The sequence below is a fragment of the Pan paniscus genome, chromosome 16 (assembly GCF_029289425.2).
Source record: "Pan paniscus chromosome 16, NHGRI_mPanPan1-v2.0_pri, whole genome shotgun sequence".
Taxonomy (NCBI): domain Eukaryota; kingdom Metazoa; phylum Chordata; class Mammalia; order Primates; family Hominidae; genus Pan; species Pan paniscus.
This window is the reverse complement of record NC_073265.2, coordinates 55,660,014-55,688,001: the sequence shown is the minus strand read 5'-3', so window position 1 is coordinate 55,688,001 and position 27,988 is coordinate 55,660,014. Positions and strand designations below refer to the sequence as shown.

At 43.3% G+C, this 27,988-nt stretch overlaps 1 protein-coding gene and 1 pseudogene across 1 annotated transcript in view; one reads left to right on the top strand and one right to left on the bottom strand.

Annotated features, from left to right (window-relative positions):
• The window catches only part of MAP2K1 (mitogen-activated protein kinase kinase 1), a 101,788-nt gene that overhangs the window by 56,012 nt on the left and 17,788 nt on the right, over positions 1 to 27,988 (bottom strand). The window lies entirely within an intron of this gene.
• LOC117976045 (ATP synthase subunit f, mitochondrial-like) lies at positions 17,661 to 18,209 on the top strand (annotated as a pseudogene).

Below are 27,988 nucleotides of genomic sequence, written 5' to 3'. Positions count from 1 at the left end.
CTCTGGTTTCCTTTCTCCAAGGTCTCCCCACAAAGGAGCTTACTGAGGACCACATTTAGAAACACATGTCAAATGTAGATGGACCCCACAGCTAAAACCTGAATGAGGTTACAGCTGCCTGACAGGCTCAGCAGGCCAGCTAGAAATGCAGATTCCAAAAGCTGTCAACACACACACACACACACACACACACTGTGCATGATGGGGGAATGGAAGGAGGGCTGCATGGAAGAAAAACTGCTTTCCTCACAACACTGTGTAACTCTCCTCAGTGCTTTACATTTATTAAGTCATTTAATCCACAGCCCCTAATTAGAACAGATGAGCAAACTCAAGCACAGACAGGTGAACTAAGATGTCAAAGGTCAAAGAGCTGTTAAGTGGCACAGCCACGTTTCAAATTCAGGCAGAGAGAACGATGTCTTACCTTAACCATGATGCTATATTATCTTCAAAAAGCTCAATACTTTCAAGGGAGGCAACTGACAAACATGGGTAAGATCCCAGTGTGAGGCATTTAACACACCAGGCCTCAATCATACATAAAGATGGTGTGCCCTACACAAAGAGGCCTTTGCACCAGAGACAATCCTGTCTCCCCGGCACATCAATCTGATGACGGATCTGCTGGAGCAGATTAACACTGCCTCGCAGCTAATACTCGCCATAGAAATTCAATCAATTTGCAAAGGAAAAGGGAATGCTGACTCTGTTCACTTTTCTGACTCTTTGAAATAAGTAATTCTTACACCTTCTGGAGGAAAAACTAAGTCTGAGCTTTGTGCTACCTTTCTCCCTCCTCTACCTCCTATGCCTTGCCATTTAACCACCCACCCTATCAGCTAATGAACTGGCTTCTGACCTGTACTTTCAGAAGTTGGCCAGTGAGAGAAATGACAAAGACTATAGGCTGGGGTGGCAAAGATTTTCCTAATGGCAGGTGTGTATGTATGAGGACTGGAGATAGAATCGTGTTGACAAATCACTAGTATTCAAGAGTCCTGGATTCTTATCCCAAATTGTTCATCAACCAGCTGTGTGACCATGGACAAGTCACTTAACCTTGCCACATTTCAGATTTCTCCTCTATATATCATGGAATACTATGCAGACATAAAAAGGAACGAGATCATGTCCTTTGCGGGAACATGGGTGGAGCTGGAGGTCATTATTCTCAGCAAACTAACGCAGGTATACAAAACCAAATACCGCATGTTCTCACTAGTAAGTGGGAACTGAATGGTGAGAACACACGGGCACAGGGGAGGGAACAACACACACTGGGGCCTGTCAGTGGGGGAGGAGAGAGAGCATCAGGAAAAATAGCTAATAGATGCTGGGCTTAAAACCTAGGTGATGGGATGATCTGTGCAGAAAACTACCATGGCACAGGTCTACCTATGTTAACAAATCTGCACATCCTGCACATGTGCCCCTGAACTTAAAAATAAAAACAACAAAAAAATAAGGATTTCTCTTCCGTAAAATAGAAGTAACAATTCTATGCTTATTTCATTCACTGGGGTGGGTCAAAATAGAAACTAATGGAAGAAGCAAGAAATTTTTGACACATTTCTACACTAATATAGAGGGAGAGGAGTGGAAGTGGAGAAAAGGGAGGAGAGGCCAAGGCAGCAACGGCAGGATCCAGAAACTACTGCCTTTCCTTTAATTATTCTTAAAATACTCAATTTTTTTTTTTTCAGAGAATGAAAGATGAAACATTTTATCTGAAGGTGAAACAAAGATCCTGCAGTGGCTTTCAGTACTCATTAAAAAGATATCAATAATGAAACAGTATTCAGTATTTCTTCCTCTTGCAGAGGGAGTTGAAGTTCAACAAGGCTAATTTCTGCCTTTCCAAGGTGAAATGTTTTAAGCAAAGGATATAAGAGAGAGGGCCCTCACCCAACAACTATATCACCAATCTCTAAAACTCAGAGGGCATGAACCTGTCTCTGTCTCCCTTCACAATCTTTAGTTTTAACTGAAATCAGCAAAACTGACACTGGGGATTTAAAAACTAAACCAAAACAAAACTGGAGCTGCAGCACAATAAATCTGACACACACAGCCCTCTCTCCAGGGACCAGCTGTGATCGGCTCCAACCTCCATCACATTCACCATGGCAGAGTTAGAACCACACACTGTAATGTGAACTCTGCATCATGGCTGTCTAACGGTAAATACAAGTTCATCAAGATAAAAGAAGATTATAGGTTTGAATGGGAATGCAGAGAAAAACAAGGGTTGTCATTTGCTTTTCGAAAACACCAGTAAGGCGCAAGGAAATGGGTGGGAAAGGATAATCCTATGGGCAAGAACATGTCCTTCCTCTCATCTCACCCATCTGCTAAGCCTAATTACACTGTCGCAACTGGAACCTTTCATTTGTGGCTCAGTGGTTTAAACCAAGCAGCAGCATAAAATGTATCCCAGGGAGGGACCTTGAAGACCAACTTATCCAATCCTCATTTTACAGATGAGAAAACTGAGGTCCAAAGGGACAAGTTCACACAGTTCACTGCTGGCAGGTCTCCTAACTCCTAGGAGAGAGCTTCTTTCAAGGCCCCACACTGCCCTTTTCAACCCTGATGGTCACTGAATTTAGAGGCTGGCCTAAGGAATGACAGGAGGAGGTAGGGGGGTGATATCCAGATAAAGAAATGGGATCTCCAAACTGCCACACACCAAACAGAAATAGGCCACAACTGCATGCCACCCAATCTGAGCCTTGCTCTAGCCTCGATGGCAGCCTTGCCTCTGCCAGGAAGGTACACTGCAGGAAGGGAAGAGGATGACAACCAATCACTGTAGGAAGGAGAGGAAGGGTCCCCGTGCAGGTGGGTGTTCTTACCATAGAGCCCAGGGAGTTGTAAAGTTCTCCTTCCCCTGTGGCATCTGGCAAGCAGGAATGATACTAGGGTAGGAAACAAGTCAAGTAGCAGGGAAAGAGGAAAGGAGAGGCAAAAGAGACAGACCCAAGGTAAGAGAGACCAGCACCTAGAGATAAAGGCTGCATACAATCCCTTGATCCACACCTTCTACCCCTATTTACCCATCTATGAGATCTTGGGTAAGTTACCTTCCTTTCTGGTCCTCAGTTCCATATCCATAAGAAAAGTATATGGGAAGGAGGAGAGGAGGGAAGGGAAAAGTTGTCTATCTCTGAGGTTCAAGTCCGTCAATGTGACAGTAATCTGAGGAGGTACAGAATAAGAATGGGGGCGTGTTCAAGTTGAGGGGCTGAGGAGCTTCAGTGGACAGGGGGCAATATGAGAACAAAAAGAACTGGCACCATGGGTCTCTGAACAGTCAAACCATGGATGGCTGAGGATTGAGAGTTAGGCGTATAAGGAGTAGTAAGACAGGAAAGGAGAATGGACCTGAAAGAGGAAGGCAGAGAGTGCCAAAAGCACAGCTTACCAACTTCCAGATTCCACCCCAGGCTAGCCCATCTGTGTTGGGGGGGGCGGGGGGGGAGCGGCAGTGCAGACCCAGTGGCAAGGGATAGCCCCAGTCAACATCTTGGGGAAGGCGTTCTATACCTTCCCATACCTCAATCCTTCAGGTTACTCTAGGAGAGGCTGTTCAACTACCTATAGGAAATCAAATTCTAGGAATGTGTATATGTGCTCTGTGAAAGAAGCCAGGCACGAAAAGAGTATGTACTATATGATATGGTTTGGCTCTGCGTTCCCACCCAAATCTCATCTTAAATTGTAATCCCCATGTGTTGAGAGAGGGAGGTGATTGAGTCATGGGGGCAGTTTTCCCCACATTGTTCCTGTGACAGTGAGTGAATTCTCATGAGAGCTGATGGTTTTATAAGTGTCTGGCATTTCCCCTACTGGCACTTCTCTCTCTTGCCACCATGTGAAGAAGGTCCTTGCTTCCCCTTTGCCTTATGCCGTGAGTGTATGTTTACTGAGGCCTCCCCAGCCATAAAGAACTGTAATTCAATTAAACCTCTTTACTTTATAAATTACCCAGTCTTGGGCAGTTCTTTATAAACCAGTGTGAAAACAGACTAATACACTATGTCATTCCATCTATCAAAAATTCAAGGCCAGGCATGCTGGCTCACACCTGTAATCCTAGTACTCTGGGAGGCCGAGGCGGGAGGATCACTTAAGCCCAGTTGTTTGAGACCAGCCTGGCCAACATAGTGAAACCCCATCTCTACAAAAAATAGAAAAATTAGCCAGGCGTGGTGGCGTGTGCTTGTAATCACAGCTACTCAGGAGGCTGAGGTGAGAGAATTACCAGAGCCTGGGAGGCGGAGTTCGCAGTAAGCCAAGATCGCGTCACTGCACTCTAGCCTGGGTGACAATGAGACCCTGTCTCAAAAAAAAAAAAAAAAGGAAAGAAAATTCAAAAAAGGGCAACACTAATCTTTGCAATTATAAATTAGGAAAGTGATTACCCTTCAGGGGGAAGTAACTAAGAGGGGGTGTGTGATGGTTAATTTTACGTGTCAACTTGGCTGGGCCATGGTGTTTCTGTGAAAATGTTTTTGGTTTTTGTGGGGGTTTTTTGGATGAGATTAACATTTAAATTGGTAAACTTAGATTAAAGTGAATTACTGTCCATAATGTGAATTGGCCTCAGCCAATCAGTTGAAAACCTTAAGAGAACAAAGACTGACCTGCCCAAAAGAAGGAATTCTGCTGGTAGCCTGCCTCTGGACTTGAACCGCATGCAACCCTACCCTGGGTCTTCAGCTTGCTGGCTTATCCCTGCAGATTTTAGGCTTACCAGACCTCCATAATCACATGAGCCAATTCCCTAAAATAAACATCAATAACCCTCTCATACACACACACACACACGCACAACTGCTGTTGGTTCTGTTTCTCTGGTGAACCCTAATATAGGGAAGGAGGGGAATTCCTGGGTGCTAGTAATGCCCTGTTCTCGATCTGAGGGCTGGTTATATGGTGTGTTCGGTTTCTGAGAATTCATCAACTATGCTTTTATGATACATAAAAACGTACCCTGACCCGAACCTGGGAGTCAGGCTATCTGGGTATGAAGCCCTATTTGGCCACTGAACAGCCACGTCAAGTTGGAGAGGTTTCTTTTTTTTGGAGACAGAGTCTTGCCCTGTCGCCTAGGCTGGAATGCAATGGCGCAATCTCGGTTTACTGCAACCTTCACCTCCCGGGTTCAAACGATTCTCCTGCCTCAGCTTTCCAAGTAGCTGGGTTTATGGGTGCCTGCCACCATGCCCGGCTAATTTTTGTATTTTTAGTAGAGACAGGGTTTCACCATGTTGGCCAGGCTGGTCTCTAACTCCTGACTTTGGGATCCGCCAGGCTCAGCATCCCAAAGTGCTGGGATTCCAGGGGTGAGCCACCATGCCTGGCCAGAGAGGTTTCTTAAAAGCCTTAAGCTTCAGGTTTTTCATCAGTAAAATGGGGCTAACAGTAGTAAACACATCATGGGGTTGTTAGGAGACTAAAGGAGCTCACCCACACTCATCTAGCTCACAGTAGGTGTTCAATAAATACTATCAAATGTTATTATTATTATTATTTTTTTTTGGAGATGGAGTCTTGCTCTGTCACCCAGGCTGGAGTGCAGTGGTGCATCTTGGCTCACTGCAAGCTCCGCCTCCTGGGTTCACGCAATTCTCCTGCCTCAGCCTCCTGAGCAACTGGGACTACAGGCGCCCGCCACCACACCCGGCTAATTTTTTGTATTTTTAGTAAAGACGGGGTTTCACTGTGTTGGCCAGGATGGTCTCGATCTCCTGACCTTGTGATCTGCCCGCCTCGGCCTCCTAAAGTGCTGGGATTACAGGCATGAGCCACCACCCCCAGCCCAAATGTTATTCTTTTTAACTAATTAGATTACAATAGCAAAACAATATTAAATATGCATTTAGCATTTAGATGATTCCAACTTTTAAAAAATATTTCACTCTCATTTAATTTCTACAACCACTTTTTACTTATTATCACATTTTGACTTAAATTGCCCTTAGCTGTATACACTCCTTTAGTTACTTTACTGAGGGCCTTCTAGTGCCGGAACTTACGCATTCTCAAAGACCTGGGAAGACAAAACAATCAATTTATTCTTAAAGGAAAAACAAGATGAGATCATCGTCAATGGGGTTTATATGCAGGCAAGAAGTAACAACCAGGGCTTCAAACCATATAACACGGGAAGCTAACCACTATGCTTGCAGAAAAGCACAGCCTTGGTATTTACCTGGAGAGTTCTATTCTTGTAACACTACAGAAGGATATGTTAGGATTAGAGAATTTTAGCACTGGACAAAACTTTAAAGTTTTAACTGTAAGAAAAACTACAGAGAAGTGACTTGCACAAGTTCACAGAGTAAGTAACTATTAGAGTTGAACCCAGGTCTTCTGACTCCTAAAGGCTTCACACCTATTTCGCAGGCACAGAGTAGCCACAAGCATGTTTTTCTTCTTTCTAGTAGTTTCACCACAATGTGAAGGACCAGCTCTGCCCTGAAAGTGCCAATGTCCTTTCCCACACTTCTTAGATGCCTTCCTCTTCCTGAACCCCAGAAGAAGAGGGCACCTGAGCAGGAAATCTCAGATGACTTAGTTTGCCAGTGCCTACTCTACTGAAGAACTAGGTTTTCATTCTTGAGAAGAAACTCATGGAAGGATGTGTTTCCTATCATAGGTATACATGCTAATTTTTTTTGTTGAATTTTCTTGGTGTGACTTATGCCAAGTAATTATAAAGGTTTTTTTTTTGTCTTCTTGATGAATATTTCATGAAGGCTATGAAGTTGGAACAGGCAAGTCCTGGGTGTGAAAGCTTTATCTACCTCATTTATTTTTTATTTTTTGTAGCCATAGTGTCTATTTTCCTATTTTAAGACTACTGGGCTGCTCTCTGCCTATGGAGCAGCCATTCTTGTATCCCTTTGCTTTCGCAATAAACTTGCTTTCACTTAAAAAAAAAAAAAAAGAAAAAACACTGAAGCATTCCCAGGCCCCGTCTAAAACCTAAGAGTTGTGATGTATTGGCAGGAAGAGCTGAACGTTCAAGATGGTTTTGTGATGCATTTTTTTTCTAATCTCCTTTTGTACATGTAATATTGAGCAAACAAAACACTGCTCTCGGTTTAACAAGAGAGGAGGAAGAAAGATTCTAACTTCTGAGAGAAAAGTCTTTCCCCTCTATGTGGAAGGCCCTGACTGAAATGTGGATCCAAGATTGTTAGCCAAAGTGTTGTCTCTTAATTGTTGCACCTTACTTTAGGATTCCCCTTTTCTTCCCCCCTGCAAGGTGTGCCTTTCCTTCCAGAATTGTAAGTGAACAAAATAGTACCTGTTTACACTGTGAAGTGGGATATTGCTACAGAAAACCCACGAGTGGCTTTCTCACTGTTGAACTAATAATGCCTTGTGAATGTATGATCTATGTAGATACCCTTGTAGTTGTACCTGCTGATGCTATCTGTCTGTTGGAAAATAAATTTTGAATGTCCCCTGCCCCGCCGCCTGCCATCCCCCACTAAAAAAAAGACCAGCTCTGTCCTGGCCCAGAAGCAGCTGATTTCCTGCATATGTCACTGGCCCTAGAAGTGGGTCTGGAAGCTTCTTTCAGGAACAATGACTATGAGACTTTTCTCACCTACACATCTGTCAGCAAGTGAAGAAGAGTAGGCGGCCAAGATGTGATTTGCACAAGCAGCTAGCATCAAGGAAGAGGTTAAAAAAAAAATTCTGCTAAATTGAGTGAAGCACATTAGGAACTATGCAAAAGAATAACTGTATTGAAGCACAGCTTCTCCTAGTTGATGAAGAATCTAAGCCTAAAGCTGTGCTCAACACCAACAGAAAGCAAAAGTCTACTAACTGCTGAAGGAGGTATACAAAACTTTCTCCTGCCCAAGACCTGCCGCAGATACAAGGCAAAGTCTGGCTGCCATAGAGAGGAAGGGAAAGAATGCTGGGAAAACCCCAAACCCAAGGTCTATACTCACAGGGTCTGCTAAAGATGGAGACGGGAGGCTGGACACAGTGGCTCATGCCTGTAATCCCAGCACTTTAGGAGGCCGAGGTGGGCAGATTACCTAAGGTTGGGAGTTTGAGAACAGCCTGACGAACATGGAGAAACCCTGTCTCTACTAAAAATACAAAATTAGCCGGGCTTGGTGGCACATCCTGTAATCCCAGCTACTCGGGAGGCTGAGGTGGGAGAATCGCTTGAACCCAGGAGGCAGAGGTTGTAGTGAGCCGAGATTGCACCACTGCACTCCAGCCTCAGCAACAAGAGCAAAATTCCATCTCAAAAAAAAAAAAAAGATTGAGATTGGATCAAGACAATGAGAACCTCCCTACCTCTACTTCAAGCCAAGAACCACTAAAAAGCAACTGCAGCTTACCCCTAGGAAAGGGGCAAGAGTGTAGAGAAAGAGTCCCTTTGTGGCAAAGGATTAAGGGACAGTTCAGAGCTGAAGAAGCAGTAGAAAGACTGAGAAAAAAAATAAACGTATGCAACTCAGGCTCCCCGCTAAGTGCAAGATAAAAACCCATTACTGGAGAAATTTGAAGCATGTGATGCATTTAAGTTAATATTAAAAAGAAAGCCCAAACCCAGCTCAACTCTGGCTAACAGCCTAACACAAACTAACAGCATGACAGAAAAGCATGCCCATTTCTGAGGATAAAGACAATTTACCTAATTCTCTGTTCTACCACATAATATCCAACATTCAATCAAAAATTACAAGACACGGGCTGGACACGGTGGCTCATGCCTGTAATCCCAGCACTTTGAGAGGCCGAGGCAGGCAGATCACTTGAGGTCAGGAGTTCGACATCAGCCTGGCCAACATGGCGAAACCCCACCTCTACTGAAAATATAAAAATTAGCTGGGCATGGTGGCATATGCCTGTAATCTCAGCTACTCAGGAGGCTGAGACAGGAGAGTCACTTGAACCTGGGAGGCAGAGGCTGCAGTGAGCCAAGACAGTACCACTGCACTCCAGCCTGGGCAACAAAAGAAAAACTCCATCTCAAAAAAAAAAAAAAATGCACAAGACATGGCTGGGTGCGGTGGCTCACATCCATAATCTCAGCACTTTGGGAGGCCAAGGCAGGTGGATCACCTGAGGTCAGGAGTTCCAGACCAGCCTGGCTAACATGGTGAAACCCCATCTCTGCTAAAAATAAAACAATCAGCCAGGCATGGGTGGGGCACAGTGGCTCACACCTGTAATCCCAGCACTTTGGGAGGTCAAGGTGGGCAGATCACCTGAGGTTGGGAGTTTGAGACCAGCCTGACCAACATGGTGAAACCCCATCTCTACTAAAAATACAAAATTAGCCAGGCGTGGTGGTGCATGCCTGTAATCCCAGCTACTCGGGAGGCTGAGGCAGAAGAAACACTTGAACCTGGGAGGCGGAGATTGCGGTGAGCCGAGATTGCGCCATTGCACTCCAGCCTGGTCAACAAGAGTGAAACTCCATCTCAAAGAAAAAAAAAAAAAAAAAAATTAGCCTGGCATGGTGGCAGGCACCTGTAATCCCAGCTACTCAGGAGGCTAAGGCAGAAGAATTGCTTAATACCGGGAGGGAGGTTGCAGTGAACCAAGATTGCACCACTGTACTCTAGCCTGGGTGAAAAGAGTGAGACTCTGTTTCAAAAAAAAAAAAAAAAAAAAAAAAGGAAAGAAAAACACAAAAATCAAGAAGGGCTGGGAGGTGGGATGGGGGGGAACAACCTTATCAAGAGATAAGCTATAAACAGAACCAGACTCAGACGACCCAGATGTTGGAACTATCAGACAGAGGCCTTAAAATAACTATGATTAATATGTTAAAGGTGACAACATGCATGAACAAATGAGGAATTTCAGCAAAGGTGAAAACTAAAAATAGAATCAAATTAAAATGCTAGAAATTTTAAAAACATGGCATCAGAGGTCAACAGGCTCATTAGCCGATTACATGGAGCTGAGGGAACAATCAGTGACCCTGAAGATAGGTCAACAGAAATTTTTAAATGGAGGCTGGGCACGGTGGCTCATGCTTGTAATACCAGTATTTTGGGAGGCCAAGGCAGGAGGACCACTTGAGGCCCAGAGTTTGAGACCAGCTTGACCACTTGAGGCCCAGACTTTGGGACCAGCTTGTCTCAAAAAACAAAAAAACAAAACAAAAAAAAAGAAATTAACCAAACTAAAGCAAAAAAAAAAAGAATAAAAGAAATCAGAACAGAGCATCCAAGAGTTGTAGGACAAGATCCAATCGTCTAACATATATGTAGTTGGGGTCTTGGATGAACAAGAGGGAACAGGACAGAAGAAATACTTGAAGAGATAAAGGCCAAGAATTTCCCAAAATTAACAAAAAACAACAAACATCCAGATCGAAAAAACACAGGGCACCCTAAGCAATACTTAAAAAAAGAAAAATCCCACACCTAGACACATCATAGTCAAACTGCTAAAAACCAGAGATAAAAAGTCAACCTTAAAGTCATTTATCTATGTTTCCTTCCAGTGCTTGTTCATATACGTTCATTTTTTTCCCCTCATAGGTACTACAATATAATTCATTTTCACCTAAGAGTGTTTTCTTTGGCTACCTCAGTTTCAGTTTCCCAATCCGTAAAAAAGGAATATCATATTCCACTCAATCCCATGTAGTTATGGTAAAGAATAACAATACAAATGTTCAAGCAACTGTGAAATACTCCACAACAGAAGATATTTTCATGATTATTGCCTTACAGGACATGTAGTCTAAACCCCTGGTTTAGACGGAGAAACTGGGTCTCAGGAGAAGTGACTTATCCAAAGTCACACACACTTATAGGTATCAGAAATTTTGACAATCAAACACTCTCAGGTGCAAATGAATTATATTGTATTACCTATGGGGGAAAAAATGAATGTATACGAACAAGCACTGCAAAGAAACATAGATAAATGAAATCAGTTGCTGTGGCAGGGTAGAAGGTGATTTAATCCCCGTGTTTTCATGTTGTTCATGCAATAAATAATCTGGGGAAAATGCATAATGTAGTTAATTACCTTTACTGCTTTTATGGTTTTACCACCAACTTCAAAAGAGATTCTGGGGCAATGACTGTACCACAGTTCCCCTAATTCTCACAAAGGGCCTAGAACACAGGCAGCTGTGTAGTTGAGGATATGCTAGAGTAAGTTTTGTGGGGATATGAGGCTCAAACTGGTCTAGAATGATATAAAATAATGAGATAGCAAAAAAAAAAAAAAGAGAGAGAGAAAGAAGGCATTCTAGTAGGGGCTAATCTGTGAACAATGGTATAGAATTGGTTTGTTGCTGTTTTTTGTTCATTTTTTTTTTTGAGATGGAGTCACTCTGTCACCCAAGCTGAAGTGCAGTGGTACGATCTCAGCTCACTGCAACCTCCACCTCCTGGTTCAAGTGTTCCTCCCACCTCAGCCTCCCAAGTACCTGGGATTACAGGCCCCACTATGCCAGGCTAATTTTTGTATTTTTTTAGTAGAGACAGGGTTTCATCATGTTGGCTAGGCTCGTCCCCAATTCCTGACCTCAAGTGATCTGCCCACCTCGGCCTCCCAAAGTGCTGAGATTACAGGCGTGAACCACTGCGCCCAGCGACAATGGTATAGAATTAGGATTAGGAATATTATAAGCCATTAACTCGCAGTTAGCACTTAAGGAAAAAAAAAAAAGATTATAAGCCAGGCCAGGCAAGGTGGCTCAAACCTGTAATCCTGGCACTTTGGAAGGCCAAAGCGGATCGCTTGAGCTCAGGAGTTTGGGACAACCCTGGGCAACATGGCAAAACCCTATCTCTACAAAAAATACAAAAATTCACCAGGTGTAGTGGCATGCACCTGTAGTCTCAACTACTTGGGGGGCCAAGGCAGAAGGATCGCTTGAACCCGGGAGGTCAAGGTTGCAGTGAGCCAAGACCACACTACTGCACTCCAGTCTAGGTGATAAAGTGAGACCCTGTTTCAGAAAAAAAAATTTATATATATATGTGTGTGTGTGTGTGTATATGTGTGCGTATGTGTATATATGTGTATGTGTGTACATATATATAAAATTGTACATATAAAAATTATATAAGTACATATATGCACGTGTATATATGTATGTATGTATGCACGTGTGTATGTGTGTGTATATATGTATGTATGTATATATATGTATGTGTGTGTATATATATGTATGTGTGTGTATGTGTGTGTGTGTGTGTGTATATATATATATATATATATATATATATATATATATATATGCCAAGAGTAAGTATTAGGGGAATAAAGCTTAAAATAAAAAAATAAGAAAATGAAAGGACAGGTAAATTTATTTTGAAAAATAAATAAGGTAAATTTATTTACCTTTTCAATCGGCTTCCCCAGGTTGAAAGACATTTATTTTATTTTATTTTTGAGACAGGGTGTTACTCTGTCACCCAGGCTGGAGTGCAGCAGTGCAGTCACAGCTCATTGCAGCCTTGATCTCCCAGGCTCAGGTGATCCTCCCACCTCAGCGTTTGGGGTAGCTGGGCCACCATGCCTGGTTAATTTTTGTACTTTTTGTAGAGACTGGGTTTTGCCATGTTGCCCAGGCTGGTCTCAAACTCCTGGGCTCAAGTGGTCCACCCACCTTGGCCTCCCAAAGTGCTGGGATTACAGGTGTGAGCCACTGTGCACGGCTGAAAGGCATTCATTCATTCATTCGTTCATTCATTTATTTGACAGAGTCTTGCTCTGTCACCCAGGCTGAAGTGCAGTGGTGTGATCTCGGCTCACCACAACCTCCGCCTCCCAGGTTCAAGTGATTCTCATTCCTCAGCCTCCCGAGTAGCTGGGACTACAGGTGCCCACCACCATGCCCAGCTAATTTTTGTATTTTTAGTAGAGACAGGATTTCACCATATTGGCCAGGGTGGTCTCGAACTCCTGACCTCAGGTGATCCACCCACCTCACCTCCCAAAGTGCTGGGACTACAGGTGTGAGCCACCACAGCTGGCCAAGGCATTTATTTTTAATTTCACTGTAAATCAGGTAGTTTCCAAGCCAACAGACATTTTTTTGTTTATGTCATAAAAACAGGTTTGATTAAAAAGAATCCCAGATAGAATAAGAATCACATATTCCTATCCTTTAAAAAGAAACAAACAAACAAAAACACCCCCTGAGAATCAAACAGTCCTCTGAAATCACATGAATTACCTTCCCACAACATATTTCTGCAGTCATGTTGAAAAACACACACATACACACACACAGAGGAGCCTCTGGAGTCATGAGGACCACCCACTCACAAAGACTTTCCTCAAATATTGAATAACATCCTGAATCAGACAGGGGGTGTCATATTGTTGCTTAAAACAAGTGACAGCCTATGGTTCCTTCTGCCCCAGTATATAAAATGTGTTTCTTATTAGCCGCATATGAAAATTTTTTTTTTTTGAGATGGAGTCTCGCTCCCGTCACACAGGCTGGAGTGCAGTGGCACAATCTCAGCTCACTGCAACCTCCACCTCCCAGGTTCAAGCAATTCTCCTTCCTCAGCCTCCCCAGTAGCTGGGATTACAGGCATGCACCACCACGCCCGACTAATTTTTGTATTTTTAGTAGAGACGGGGTTTTGCCATGTTGGCCAGGCTGGTCTCGAATCCCTGACCTCAGATGATCCATCCGCCTCGGCCTCCCAAAGTGCTAGAATTACAGGTGTGAGCCACCGCGCCCAGCCAGATAATTTTTAAAGGATCAGGCTTCTGTAGAAGTACAAAAGGAAAGCTGATGGAGTTTGGAGGGCGAGGGGGAAAAAAAAAAACCAGAAGTTATAAGACAAAAAAGAAGCCAGGCATGGTGGTGCACGCCTGTAATCCCAGCTACTTGGGAGGATGAGGCAGGAGAATCGCTTGAACCCAGGAGGCAGAGGTTGCAGTGAGCCAAGACTGCGCCATTGCACTCCAGCCTGGGCAACAAAGTGAAACTCTGTCTCAAAAAAAATAAAAAGGAAAAAAAAAAAAAAAAAAAAAGGCCGGGCACAGTGGCTCACACCTCTAATCCCAGCACTTTGAGTGGCTGAGGTGGGCGGATCACAAGGTCAGGAGATCGAGACCATCCTGGCTAACACAGTGAAACCCTCTCTCTACTAAAAACACAAAAAATTAGCCAGGCGTGGTGGCGGGCGCCTGTAGTCCCGGCTACTCGGGAGGCTGAGGCAGGAGAATGGCGCGAACCCGGGAGGCGGAGCTTGCAGTGAGCTGAGATCCCGCCACTGCACTCCAGCCTGGGCGACAGAGCGAGACTCCGTCTCAAAAAAAAAAAAAAATGTGGTCAGCATCAGAAAAACAAAGGGAGCCCTGGGTCTGGTGGTGACCACTAAACAGTGGGGCTGGCTGTTACTGAAAAGACAAGCTGGCTATGGCGTTAGAAAGATGACGTACTGGACATTACCCATTCCCTGTTCTTGAGAAGCTGATATAGAAAAATATCTTTTATCCTTCCAGTCATAATGAGGAAAAAATAGTTTAAATAAATTTAAAAAAAGAAAAAGAGCTTTTTAGAAAATCCCTGTATAATAATGGCCCGTGCTGGTCTATCAATCAGGAATGCAGTTTGCTCTTCAATGAGGGAGAAGGTACAGGATCCAATGTGACCCAATCAGTTAAACCTCATAACTCAGAACTGAGGCAGGAAAATTGGGTCTGGAGGTAGGGAACATAAGGCCAATTCACTCTTCAGCTATAACAGGAAATATCCTCTCCATAGGTCATAGGCCGCAAATGACTTTGTAACTTTACTTTAACCTCTCCATTTACATAGCGCATACCCAAAATAACAAATGGAATCCTCTAGGGGGTATTTAAATTCCCAAAAACTCTGCAACGGGGCCTTTTGAGCTCCTATGCTTGGGACCGCTCCCACATTGTGGAGGGTACTTTCATTTTCAATAAATCCCTTCGTCCCTTCCTTGCTTTGTGCATTTTGTCCAATTCTCTGTTGAAGATGCCAAGAACCTGGACACCCTCCAACTTTAACAGAACCATAAGTACAGTTGAGTCCCCAAGGCAAAAAGGTCAGTAGCCAGTGCCCAGAAGCACACCCAAGGGCAGGAAGATACAGTCAGATGAAACACAGCACTCAAAATATGTCTCCAATTCTAGTCCACAGGAGAAACTGTCAATTCTCCAGACTTGCTTCCCCCTTATATACAAGAACAGCTGTTTGCTACAGCTGGACCCTTCTCCCGGCCCAAATACACACAGGAGGGTCAGCAAATCTCATCCCTGAGCACGCATCACCTCTGGGAAAAACCCTACCCCCAGATCACTTTCCAACAACCTTCAGGGAATCCTGATTTCAGGATCAGGACTGGAAGTCAATACAGGTGCTCACTTAAGCATTGGTTTTTTGTTTTTTTGAGACAGGGTCTCATTTTGTTGCACAGACTGGGGTGTAGTGGTGCAATCATGGCTCACTGCAGCCTCAATCTCCTGGGCTCAGGCGATCCTCCTTCCCACCTCAGTTTCTCAAGTAACTGGACTACAGGCACGTGCCTCCATGCCTGGCTAATTTTTGTAATTTTCTGTAGAGACAGAGTTTCACCATGTTGCCCAGATTGGTCTCAAACTTCTAGGGCTCAGGTGATCCACCCACCTAAGCCTCCCAAACTGCGGGGATTACAGGCGTGAGACACTGCACCTGGTCAACATTCAACATGTTAAACTAGGGGTAGAAAACTACTAGTTAGACCATCAAATTAACAGCAATCGGTCTAGTAAAGTCAAAACCTACCTAGAAGAAGTAATATCACAGAAAGAAACAATTAAAACCAAAACTGATAGTGCTTGCTTCTGTCTTCTGAAAAAAGATGTGGGGTGGGGAAATAAGTCTTTGGGCTAACAATACCTGTTCACAGTGGGATCTGGTCCTACTAGAGAACCAGAAAGCTTGCCCATAGTTTAGAAGGGACTGCTCCTCAGCCTTGGGGTGGGCAGAAGCAGCCCTGAACAGCATGTAGAGGTGCAGCTGGAGAGCTGAATTACGTTGCAAAATAAAATGAGAAAAGCTTGTTTGGGGACTCGTTAAGAGCAGCAAGAGCAGAAGGAAAGGAGGTACCATGGCAGGGTAGCAAAGGTCATTTAAGACCAAAGACACCTAACACCATTAGATTTTAAGTTACCTGTATTGCTGTAATATAATATACCCTCCCCACCCCAGACCTTCCAAGTCCAATCTGCTGTGCACACAAATAGCTTTGTGTATACTTTGTTCTCACTGTTGTTTAGTGGAAACCAAGGAAAAGGAGCCAAATTCCAAGCTAGTTCAAGAACAGAGCAAAAAGAGAAAAAATATAGGAAGGGAAATGTGAGTCCCACAGCAGAACTGACTATGAGAATCTAAACCTCGGGGAGTGCTCCAATCTAGAAAAGGGCACGGGATAGGTAACTTGAGTGAATCTCTGGGTTACATCCATTTATGCCTACAGCTGTGAAAATACAATGCAGATTTACTATGAAGCGTCTACTCCATGACAAGCACTATGTATACTAGAGGCTAGGCTATGAAGACAACAAGATCCCTGTCCTCACAAGGCAGTCTGAAAGGTGGGTGTGTGGGTGGGTGTGTGTGTTTGGGGGGGATTGTGGGGGGGTGTGTATCACAATGTAAGGCAAACATAGCAAAGGATACTAAGAAGTACAGCAACAACTATACAACAAGTATAACAACAACCTACAGGGTAGGGTAGGTCAAAATGCTAAAAGCAAGGTAGGCATGGGGAGCTATGGGAACATACAGAAAAACTCCCTAATTCCATCTAAGATAAGGGAGGGAAAGTGAAGGTCAGAAAACGTAATCCCCAAGTTTAATCCTGAGAATATCCTGAGAGTGGATGCATCCAGGTGAGTGATGAGATGGGGCTGCAGGTAAACTGAGCTAGACCATGAAGGGCACAGCACACCATGCTAAAGAATTAGGTTTAGAAGGCGAGTGGGGAGCTAGGGTGACTTCTGTAATTTGACTTCTGTAATATTACCAGGCCTAAAAAAACTAATGTGTGCTCAGTATGAAAAAATCCAACTAGTCTAGAAATGTATAGTCTAAAGTAAAACTCTATGTTCCACCTTCCCTCAGATAACTACTGTTAACACTGTAGAATATATACACTTCTAGATTTCTTTGAAATACATTTCCAGTGAATATATATAGTATGTTTTGTTTAACGAAAATGGAATTATAATACACACATTGTTCTGCAACAGCAAATTCTAAAGAAAGTGACAAGATCAGTTTTATATTTTGGAACCAAGAGTCTGGCAACTTAGAAATGGGAGAGCCAAGCCAGGAAAGTCAGCTTGAAGGCAACAAGGAAAACAAGACAAGATGAGAGTTTGAACACCACAGTAGCCAGGCAATAAAGAGCTGGGACAGAAACTGAAGGCAGAGTTGGCAAGACTGGGCGATGATCTGGATATGGGGGGAGGGAGGGAGGAGTTGAGGGTGATGCCAGGTTTCTGGCTGGGCATCCAGGGGGATCTGACTTACCACATCACAAAGATGAGGACTAGACAGCTTTGGGGGTTAGGAGGATGTTGTATAATAAAGAGTTTTTATTCTTTATTATAGAATAAAAGAATAAAAGGCTGGCCTTTGTCCCTGGTTTCTGGAGGTAACCTCTAAATCTTTGGAATTTCTCAAGTAATAGGAGTGTCTTTGTTATTCACAGTGGGCCCTGATAGTTTACGCCAATAAGGTGATTCAATGTGGGCCCACAGTTTGCTTAAAAAGATGACACAGGGACAGTGGACACCAGGACTCCAAGATGGCATCAGTCATACCAGTGAAGAACAAGAAACTTCTGGAGGTCAAACTAGGGGAGCTGCCAAGCTGGAGCTTGATGCAGGACTTCAGCAATAGTGGCACTGCCGGAGCATTTTGAAGAGGTTATTACTGGTACTACAAGCAGTGCATCAACATGAAGAAGGGGAGCATCTCAGGGGTTACCATGGTGCTGGCAGGCTACGTGCTCTTCAGCTACTGCCTTTCCTACAAGCAGCTCAAGCACAAGTGGCTATGCAAGTACCACTGAAGAAGAGGGCATGCTCTGCACTCCCCGCCATGACCTTCTTGGCCCGAGCCCCTCCATAAGGAACACAATCTCGATCGTCACTGAATCCTTTCATATCCTAATGGGAATTAACCTCCAAATAAAAGATGACTGGGGAAGAAAAAAAAAAAAAAAGACACAGGATGGGGGCTGGCCATACCAGAAAGACCAATCATGTGATTACAAGGTTGGGGCTCTGAGCCATGTAACACAGCCTAACCTGCAGTGAGTAAAAGGGCTAGAGATTGAGTTCAATCACATGGCCAATGATTCAATCAATCATGCCTATGTAATGGGGCCCCAGTAAAAACTCTGGACACTGAAGCTCAGGGGAGCTTCCCTGGTTAATAATACTCTGTGCATATTGTTACACCTCAATGTACTAGGAGAGTGACTGTGCCCTGATTCCAAGAGGTGAAGACACCAGAAGCTTTACATCTGGGACCCTCCCAGGCCTTACCCTATATGCCTCTTCTTTTGGCTGCTCCTGATTTGTACCCTTTTTGCTATAATAAAATTGTAATCAGAAGTACAGTGCATTCCTGAGTTCTGTGAATTGCTCTAGCAAACTATGGAACCTGAGAGGATAGTGAAAACCCCAATTTGTAGCTAGTTCAACAGAAGTGTGTGTGGTCAGGAAACCCCTTAGATTGTAACAGTCTTATGAAGGGCAGTCTTACAGAGGACTGTGCGTTTAACCTATGAGGTCTGCCTGACTCTGGGTAGTTAGCATGAGAGGTCATCACAGGCGACAAGAGGATTATAAATCTATTTTTTGGAAAAGGTGAGTTGGAGATAACCTGCAGGCTCTACGTGTGGAGCTACTCAGTATGTGGCTGACCAGATAGGCCAGAAACTCCTAACAGAGACCTGAGGCAGGTTCACAAGTCTAAGATGATGATAAGAGCCACGAATGCAGAGGATATCAAAAGGGCAAGTGTAAACAATTAAAAAAAAAAAAAAAGTCCCTTCACCATAAATAAGGTTACAGGAAAAAAAAAAAAAAAGAAGAAAAAAATAAGAACAAAACAGAAGACCCAAAAACCCCAAGACAGGCCCAGATCTCTGCTTTGGGGATACAGTCCTTCACTCCTCAAGACAGTGTTAGTCACTCACCCTTTGAGTTCCCATAGCCTGTGCTGTATCACACACCAGAGTTAGAGCATGTGTCACAATGCCTTGCAATTACATGCTCATACCCTCAATTAAGCTGGAAGTATCCCCCAAACTTGAGTCTAACCCAGTGTGAGGTATACAATAAACACTAAAACCAAAAGAAAAAAAAAATGCCTACAATACAGAAATGGATGAGAATTTGCAGTGAGAAATATTTTTGTGGTTGCTGAATTCTTGTAATTATTTTAGCTGTGTGAAATCTGCCATAATCTTTTTTCTGATTACTTAAGTTCATAATTTGTTTTAGTATTATGAACAGGTAGACACAGGGAGGTCAGAGAACTTTAAACATCAACAAATTTTTCATTCTGGCTAGAGCAGGTTAGTTGCCCTAAGTCTCATTTACAACTTTTTGTTTTGCTTTAATGCTTGTTCCAATCCCACTGAGGAAAATGCAGTGCTGAAGCACCAAGAAGAGAAGAGTCAAGCTTATTCCCTTAGGATCAAGATGGTCCTAGACACCAGCCCAGAATGCTTCAGGATATTTAGGGTTCAGCAAAGAGCAGCCTGACATCCTAGCTTCTAAAAATTGACACAAGGGGCCGAGCATGGTGGCTCATGCCTGTAATCCCAGCACTTTGGGAGGCCGAGGCAGGTGGATCACCTGAGGTCAGGAGTTCGAGGCCAGCCTGGCCAACATGGTGAAACCCTGTCTCTACTAAAAATACAAAAATTAGCTGGGCGTGGTGGCGAGCACCTGTAGTCCCAGCTACTTTAGAGGCTGAGGCACGAGAATTGCTTGAACCTGGGAGGTGGAGGTTGCAGTGAGCCGAGATCACGCCACTGTACTCCAGCCAGGGCGACAGAGAGAGACTCTGTCAAAAAATAATAATAATAATAATAAAATAATAAAATAAATAAATAAATAAAATTTCCACAAGGGCCAGGCACAGTGGCATGCACCTGTAGTCCCAGCTACTCAGGAGGCTGAGATGTAAGGATGGCTTGAAGCCAGGAGTTTCAGGCTGCAGTGCACTACGACTGCACCTGTGAATAGCCACTGCCCTCCAGCCTGGGCAATACGGCAAGACCCCATCTCAAAACAAACAAAAATTGCCATAAGAATATTTGTTTTAATATTTAAATATCTAAAATGCATGTAAGATATCAGTGTGACCAGGATGCAATCTAAGTATGCAGTTTTTGGGCCAAATTACCAATTATGTGCTCAGGCAGGGTAGATTATCTGGGTAAGTGTAAAAATTATCATTTGAAACCTTCAAAGAAATGGAGTCAAGAGCTACACAAATGCAGGAGATACTGGCTTCCTTGACTAGAAGAGCTGTCCTGTCCAGAAAACTGAAGTCTAAAAATTGCTGAGTTCAGCTTTCCAGATCCTTGGAAGCCTCCTAAAGACTTCGTTTTTAGATGCTTAACGTTTTCATTACCTGGTCAAAGAACCAGCTCAAAGAAGCCTTTCACAGTACAGCCAAGTCCAGCCCATTCTGTCTACCAGCCCACAGCAAACGCAGAGGTGTTTCCACATATCAAACCATAGTCCTGGAGCTGATTCCTAAACACAACACTGATTTACATTATTAGCTATGCAATAAGTTTACAAAGGATAGTTGCTTTTACAGCGACACTAAAGCTCACCAAATTCAGTTCACCTATTTCATTTCACATATACATTACTGGATTTTTGAGGGTTATTTTTATTTGCAAAATTGCAGCCTCCATCAATAATTTGTCTCCAACGTATAAACTATATTCTTAACAAAAAGAACCAAAATTGTGGAAACAACCCTGAACTTGAAGTCACAGGGTCTGGAGCCCTCTATTAACTCTGCTGGTAACTGGTCATCTAACCATGGGCAAGATCTCTCTCCTGCCTTAAATGGAAGCACACTCTTGTCCTGTATCACAAGGGACTGTTATGAGCACCTGGACAGAGAATGGGTGGGAATGTGTTTTAAAATGGATAAATAGGTAAACACATTAAAGAGACACTTTTCTAATATATATATATATATATATATATATATATATATCTTTTCTTCTGACTTATCCTTGGTTAGAAAAGAATGTGATTTTGGATGACACCACATTCACTGTGAACCTTGAAAGCGCACTGAAGAATACACCAATGATCAAAATTAGAAAACAAAATCTATTGAAACAACACTCTAGTGGATCTTAAACTTGAGTAGTTATTAGCTGCAGGGAAAAGACAATAGCAAAACCAGTATTATTGGCATTCTTAGGACTTTGGTCACTTTGGATCAAAAATCTGCAGGGTCTGTCTGGCACTTAAAAAAGAAGCAGATAAAAAGATTTGTCTACCAAGCTCTTCCTCTTCACTTCTCCCCACCTACTTCCTTTTCTTCCAAAGGAGAAGGGCTCTCATTTACCCACTGGTTTGCCACATCCTGCCTAAGAAGCTACTTCCTGGGAACTGCCTGGGCTATTCTGAGAGGAGCTTTAACTCTTTCAGACCCTGAGACCCTAGTATATTCATGACATCTGTACTTACCATAGTCATTTACAACCTAATAACTAAACTCCAGTTGACCAGATAATACTCCCAACTTCCTTCATGCCAGGCCCCATATTAAGCACTCTACCTACAACAATCCAGGCAGGAGTCGCATTTCTTGGTCCCATCTGGGGTCTCCAACCAGTCCAGCCTTGCTTAATCAGTCAAAAAGGAACAAAAAAAAAGAAACCTCAAGAACAGTTATCAAGAAACTCAACGCACATAACATTGCATTTGATATTGATGGAAACTCAACTGAACAAAGCTTCTGTCCCACAGAAGCTCTGTAAACTAACACTGGCTTTCATTCATTCCACTTTTACTGATCAACTAATACATGGCAGGCCTGGGCGGGAGATGGGACATCAAGGCTGAACTCTTCATCTGCAGAAGCTTACAATGTAGCTAGTAAAGCAGAACAAATATGTACAAAGATTGCCACATCCCTGCCAAGTGATCTGTCTCCTGAGTAGTTCATGTACAGTTTCACTGGACTGTATGTGTGTCCCTCCCAAAAGTTTCCCCTTAAGACCTACCCCAGACTAGAGAGGACCGCAAACCTGTCGATGGCATCCCAGTTGCTGAGCTTCCAAGGCTCCCCAAATTCATTAGCAAGAGAATGTAGAATACTGGAACTTCTTTGACAAATGAGAAGTTTTTTCAAGTTCTAGACTTGGACCTATTGTTACATTTTAATAAGCCTTCAGCAGTGTAGATACCTGCCTTTGGATTATATATCAAAAATATAGTGATTTTAGAGCCAAAAGGCACAACTGTGTTATCATTTCAGATTAACTGTTAAGAGAAAAATTAACTATTTTTTCTCTCTCTCCAAATACACTTATCAACCTTCTCTCTTTTTTCCCCTTTTTCCTAAAAGTTAAATCCTATCGCTCAAACCCACACAGAGTTAACCCCTAGGACTGCATGTCACTGTACAGAAATGTGTCAAGCCTTTAATGGTCCTCACCAAAGATATGTCAAGAGAAAATGTAAGGGTTAACAGGAAATTAGTTCTGTGTTGGGGTCCTTTAACAATGAACAAGTATTCACTTTTATTCATTTCAAACTGAACATGCCATAGACTCTCCCCTAGTTGTAAGACAGAAGACAAGGTTAAGCAGTAGGGCAGGGCAAAAAACAAGGGCCCTGCACAGGAGAGAAGTCAACGGATCCGGATGCAGGTCTTCACCAGCCATCTGACAACTGAGTAGGCTGCCCAGTCTCTCTGGGCCTCAACCTCTTCATATATACATACAGGAGGCTGAACTATCAAGATCTTTTCCACCTCTGTCATTTTAAGGACAAGTGGTTATACTCTGGGGAGAAGGAATTAAAGGTGCTGATGGGGAAATGGATGATTAACATAATGTAATTCTTCTTTCAAAGGGTCTGTGAATAGAAAAATATACAGAAAAAAATTTTTTAAAAACCATAATGTAATTCTATCCTGGGCCCAGAAATAGCCTGCTTAGCACAGCATTCACCTTATCAGCCTAGATATATTAGCGGGGGTGGGAAGACTGGTGGGTGGGAATCACAGCCACCTACAGTGAAATTAAACTCTGTTCCCAAGTGAGTTCTGCTGCAGTGTGATTTATCCAGAGAGTGTTATAGAATTTACCAGCAGCATGAAACCATGTTACCAAAATTGTGTTATTGCACAAACTTAACTTTTTCCCAAATGTGATTTGCAGAGCTGAGAATCCTGTCTGTGGCCATCTGTCCTATCCTAGTCCCCAGAGGCGTGGCGGAGGAGTGTGAGAAGCCACCAGGTGCCATGTAAATTCAGCCACCCATGTCACATATCCATCAAGGAGACCAGCATTTGCTAGGGATAAGTATGCAGCTTGGCATGCAAAAGAGGCTCCCAGATCCATCCGGCCCAAACATTCCCAGAGCCTTCCTCTGTGCCAGGCATAAGGCTAAGAGAATGCCACAGAACAGGGAAGATGTCCTCACCAGTATATGCTCCCCAAATGTTTCTTCCTTTGGGCTGGGATGGGATTGTTGGCTGAAAAGGCAATACAAAGGACTATAGGCACTCTTAGCTGCCTGTATGGCAGGCACAAGTCCTTTAACCAGAATCAGTTTCCTCATGTATCAAGCAGAGATAACATACATCCCACATGCCTCATGTGGCTGAGTGAAGAAATAAATGGATGTATGAACAATGAAGAGCATACAGAGCCTCCCAGGACAGATGCTACGGTTGCCACCAACACTGTGACCCTCCTGAGCCAAGAAATTATAAACTGAAAAGAATCACCCCTCATAAACTCAAAGCCAGGCTTCACAGGGTTTAGCAGAGCCTTGCCCTTTGGAGAGGAGTATCTTCTGCTGACTAGACAATTACATAAGTAACTGAAGTGTGATGGAATATGTACAGAGTGCTCCGGAGGGTGGAGCAGATGACCGCTGCCCGGATGGGGTGGAGGAGAGGTCTGTGATGGATTTACATAAGACATGACCTCCAAGTTGAGCTTTGACGTAAGATGAAGATTTCAACATACGTATATTGGAGGTGGAGAAGGGAATCCCCGGTAGAAGACATAGTATGAGCAGAGGCCAGGACCCACTGAGGAAGATGTCTGGATGAACCATGCGCTGATCCCCACAGGGATCAGGATTCAGCCACAGGGAGTGTTACCTTCCAGTTATGCCACCAAAAGCCAGTGACTACTCATCCCAAATTAACACCCCTCTTGACCCCCCCAACACAACCCCATACCACCCCCACACACACGCACACATACATCAGGAAATCTTCCTTAAACTCTTGGGAGAAGAAAGCTGGGCTTATCTGGGTGGGGCCTGTCAGGCAGATGGCTGCCCTAGAGAAGCTGGGAGGAGTCTATATTGGGATGTACTGTGTGGCAGTTGTTTCCTAAGGCACCTTTTGCAGACTCCTGTTTCACTGAAAATAATTCTTTTGCTTCCTGCACATCCTAAAAAATTGCAAGTATGCCCGGTGTTGTCTCTATTCTAAGTCTGTTAGATAAAGAGCAGCTGAAGAGCCCCGTCACTGGAAGTTCTTTGGGAACTAAGAATTTTCTCTCCTTCTCACCTGATAGAAAGTAAGGCAACCTGCACTGGGGATCTAATCTTGGCTGTTATCATTAGTCTTGTTAATCACAAAAAGCAGTTTACACACAGAGTGTCTATGAATCCTTTCTGTTGGATAAATGTTGTTATGCCCATTTTACAGATGTGGGAACAGACGCAAGGATGTAAAAGCACTTGCACAAGACCACAGACATAGTAAGGCAGGGTCAGAATTCAAACTCAAAGTCTGCTGGCTACAAAGCCTTTCCACTGTGCCACACGGTCTTTAGGTTATGTTACTCAAAAGTCACAAAATTCCAAATAGAACATACTGTGTGACATAGCCAACTTCTCTTAACCTTTCTTTGGTTTTTCTTTTCTTTTGTTTTGTTTTTAACAGACAAAGTCTTGCTCTGTTGGCCAGGCTGGGGTGTAGTGACACTACCACAGCTCGCTGCAGCCTCAACCTTCTGGGCTCAAGTAATCCTCCCACCTCAGCCTTCTAAGTAGCTGGAAATACAGGCATGAGCCATATCTAGCCTTAACCCTTCTTTGTAGCCCTGGATTCAAGGTAAGATTACAACAGAAGACATCCAAGATTCCTTTCAACAATAAAATGTAATCTCTACTTGCTTGAAAGCATGCTGAGTAGTAACCCATGAAACTATGTGCAGCTCATATACAAACCCTGAAAGGTAGGAAGCCATTACCATCACTCCCACTTTGCAGAGAAAAAACCTGAGGCACAGAGTTGGTCATGCAGTGACTTCACAGGTTGACCAGAAAAAGAGCTCAGATTTCACACTTTTCTACACAAGGGACTGTTATTCCAAAGCACTATGGCCTAAAAATTCTGAAGCCTGAAGACTTTTAGACCCTCTGGAAGAGTGGTTAGTCTCTGGAGTCAAATGAAACGCTTGTCGGGGCAGAAATATTCAAAATAGGATTGGGAAATTGGGCTTTTCACTGCACTGCTGGCCCCCAAAACCAGCACCACTCTGAGAGGAATAGCCATCTTCTTTTGATCATTCTGCATTCAGGCCTGTTGACTCCAAAACTCTCAGAAGCCTATTCCCAACTTTCTAGAAGTTAGACCCTATACTACAAAACAATACACGGAGCCCTCTGGATGTTCTGCTCCCCAACCCCGTGATGTTGGGCAGTTAGAAAACCCGGTGTCAGAGCTCCTGGGGACCCCTTCCAGCTGTTGCCACAATCTTTTTTTTGTTTTGTTTTGAGATGGAGTTTCACTCTTGTTGCCCAGGCTGGACTGCAGTGGCGCAATTGATTCTCCTGCCTCAGCCTCCCAAGTAGCTGGGATTACAGGCATGCACCACCACGCCCGGCTAATTTTTTGTATTTTTAGCAGAGATGGGGTTTCTCCATGTTGGTCAGGCTGGTCTCAAACTGCGGAGCTCAGGTGATCCGCCCGCCTCAGCCTCCCAAAGTGCTGGGATTACAGGCGTGAGCCACCACACCCAGCCTGTTGCCACCATCTTTAAAGTCCTTTCTACTCCTGCCCTTGGACTCTCAGAGAAGACAGGTACTTTCCTGGATACCTTGCCACCATTCCAATTTCTCTCCATTTTTAATCTCTCTGAGCATACTCATGCACATGACTTGAACATTTCTTTAAGAAGAAACCAAAACCTCAATTTCTCAGTTTTTGATAGACAACTTTTCTAAACCATGAGTCTGTTAGTTATACTGAAATCAAACATTACATTTAGGCTTCCTAAAAATATCAATCGCCCCAGCACAATGCCTCCTTTTGCTCCCACTTGCCCATCCTCCAAACACACATACACTTCAGACTGTCATTTAGACACTGGAGTGTATAATTTAAATGCCTTTTAATAGCATCTACTAAAAGGACATTTGCACATGACTCCTCACTTTACTTCAGAGCTATGAAGTATGATCCACACTGAGGCTTTTACTGAATTTCAAGGCTCAACAGGAAGGTACATGGATGGCAAATACCAGCAATATAATTCAGACAGGAATTTAAAATGCATTCAACTTGTCCATAATACGACACCTTTTTCCATTTCAGCAAAAGTCCTTTTAGTTCATCTTGCAACCCAGTGCCTGGTATGTATGAGTTAAACACTAAACATCAGTTCAATGACTGTCAATACATCTTACTCTTAACATACAAGTTAGAAATCTATTGTTGTAATTTTGGCCATAATCTAAATCTATTTGCCTCTAACATAAATGCCATTTGAATCAATAGCAAATAACAGGCAGCTGCTTGCATTCAAAGTATACATCCCTCTGTCATTTGAACTGTTTGAAGTTGGTGTCCTTTGGAAGACAAATGGTTAGCAGCTGCAAGTTCAATTACAAAGCGCTTGGTAGGAAGTCAGAGAAAGAACCAGAGGGAATCCAAGTGCTATTTCATACATTAAGAATGGAATTCCTTTCCAACAAATATATTTCATTTCCTTTGGGGAAACTAATCCGGACATGCCCTTTGAACTTGTTAAAATGCAGAATTCTTTGGGAGAAAGAATCTAGTTTAAAGGCCAGGCAAAGCTGGGAGAGTAGCAGAGTCACTCCATTTCTCACATTTCCATTCTGTTCATTTTTTTAAGGGAAGAATGTGGGGCATGGGAAAATCTAACAGGCAACCAGTCCAAAAAACTGGATTAATTAGCTGTCTGATGCTGAACGTTACTTCCTTTCTTTGTCCCTCATTTTCTCCTTTGTGGAATGAAAGGGGGAAAAAATTAAATAAAGGGGCAAAACTGAATGACCTCTAGACCAGCACTAATAGAACTTTCTGCAATGAAGAAAGCATTCTAATCCGTGCTGGTCCAGTATAGTAGCCACTAGCCACACATGGCCACTGAGCCCTTGAAATGTGGGCAGTGCAACCTAGGAACTGATTTTTCAACTTTAATTTTAATTAATTTAAATTTAGCAGTTTTGGGAAGTGAAGCTCCAGAAAGCCCTCTGGCATTTTACACAGTCTTGAGAGGGCCGTGTGGAAAAAGCATGCCTATCAGAGTAGGACAGACCTGGGTCTAAACTTAGCTCTACCACCTACTAGTTGTGCAACCTTATGAAATAACTTCCCTGAGCTTAATTTTCCTTATTTGTAAAATAGACCACTATGACCTTTCTTGCAGAATTTTAGTGCAAATTCAAGATAATGAATGCAAAGAGACCAGGTAGGCCTTCATAAATGGTA